Raw genomic sequence first — 1,526 nt, forward strand, 5'->3', positions numbered from 1 at the left:
GTTAGGAGCTTAGGACTTTGGAAATCAGCCCGTTCCACCCTTGCTCGGCCCTTCTGTCCCTGAGCTATCATTGGTGCCATCCAAGACTGCATTAGCTCTTCTAGTAACCACCTCACATATTTGAGCTCATGGTGGAGCCAAATCCCTCAAGTGCTTGGGTTTTTTGTATTAATCATGTGAGGTAGCTATACAGGAAGCTTATGTCATTCAAACTCTATGAATACAGCTTAGATCAAGGGAAGCGATCATCCTACCCTCTTTAGGCTAATCACGCAACATTACAGCATTATTCTCAGTTCTAGATGATGGGTTTTGGAAAAATATTGGTAAATGGATGTATATTCAGAAGACAGAAGGTAACTGTGATGGTGAAGGGCCTTGAAAGTGTATTTTCCATTAATTTATTCTTCCTACTCATCAACCAGCAAACCAAATTTCTGAAATGTCTATTATTTTGAAATCACTATGAGGGAAACAAAGTCAGGATCTTTAGTTAACAACAACAGAAATAACTCAAGCTGCTTGAGCAGAAAAGGGAATTTACTAGGAGACATTACAGTGCTCAGAGAATTCTAGGGAGAGTCAGAAAATCAGGGTTGGAAGTTAGAGTCAATGTCCCAGACTTCTCTAGTGGAGACCACACGGTTTCCCCATGATGCACAGATGTCAGGACGTGGTCCTCTGATCCTGAGCATGGATGCTGCCAGTGGAGTCTCTGTCCCTCCTGCCTTTGAAGGCTGGATGACTCTACCATTTCCCTTAACAGAATGGAATCCACATGGCACACTTTTTGTTATTGTGCTCCCTTCCAAATCAAAGTGTCATGCAGGTGTAACTGATTGAAGGAGTCTAAGTCACGTGCAGGGAAGACTGTGAATGTGAATGTCTGTCTTCTATCTTGGGGAAATACAGATTCATAGGTGGGAACTTCACCAAACATAGGAGACATAGTCAGAAGTACTCCAGGCTGAAAAGCATGCCAAATGGGATTGCTAGACTGTGAGCTCTTTGAGGAAAGATACTGTGTCTTATTCAAACAACATGGTGTTTGGTTTGAAATCAGAAAGATCTGGTATGAATCCTGATTACTCCACTTCTTAGCTTTCTATGACTTTGGGCTATTATTTAACCTGAATCTCAGTTTTCACATCAATAAAAAGAGGAAAATAATACCTTCTCTGCAGTATTTTTGTGTATGAGAATCAAAGTTAAAGCACCTAAAGTATAGTGTCTTCTTGTAAATGATGGGTTTCTTTCAATATCATTATATTCTTATCACCAAGGATGATGCCTGGTATAGTGGTCAGTTTTGTAAATGTGGGAATGTTTATGGAAGTCATGGTATTTCCCTTCAAGAGAAATGTCAGTGGATAGGTAATATGTAAACCTCAAAATACTAAAATCCAAGGAGGAACAACTTAGATCTACTGTGGATGGGAAGGTCAGTGTCCCCCAAGGTGCTGATGTTTTCTCTTCTTAGTAGAAACCAGGAGTGGCCTCAAATTATATTTAGTCCTGATATTTTA

This window comes from Hyaena hyaena, unplaced genomic scaffold (assembly GCF_003009895.1).
Source record: "Hyaena hyaena isolate Hyena2069 unplaced genomic scaffold, ASM300989v1 scaffold_1009, whole genome shotgun sequence".
NCBI lineage: Eukaryota > Metazoa > Chordata > Mammalia > Carnivora > Hyaenidae > Hyaena > Hyaena hyaena.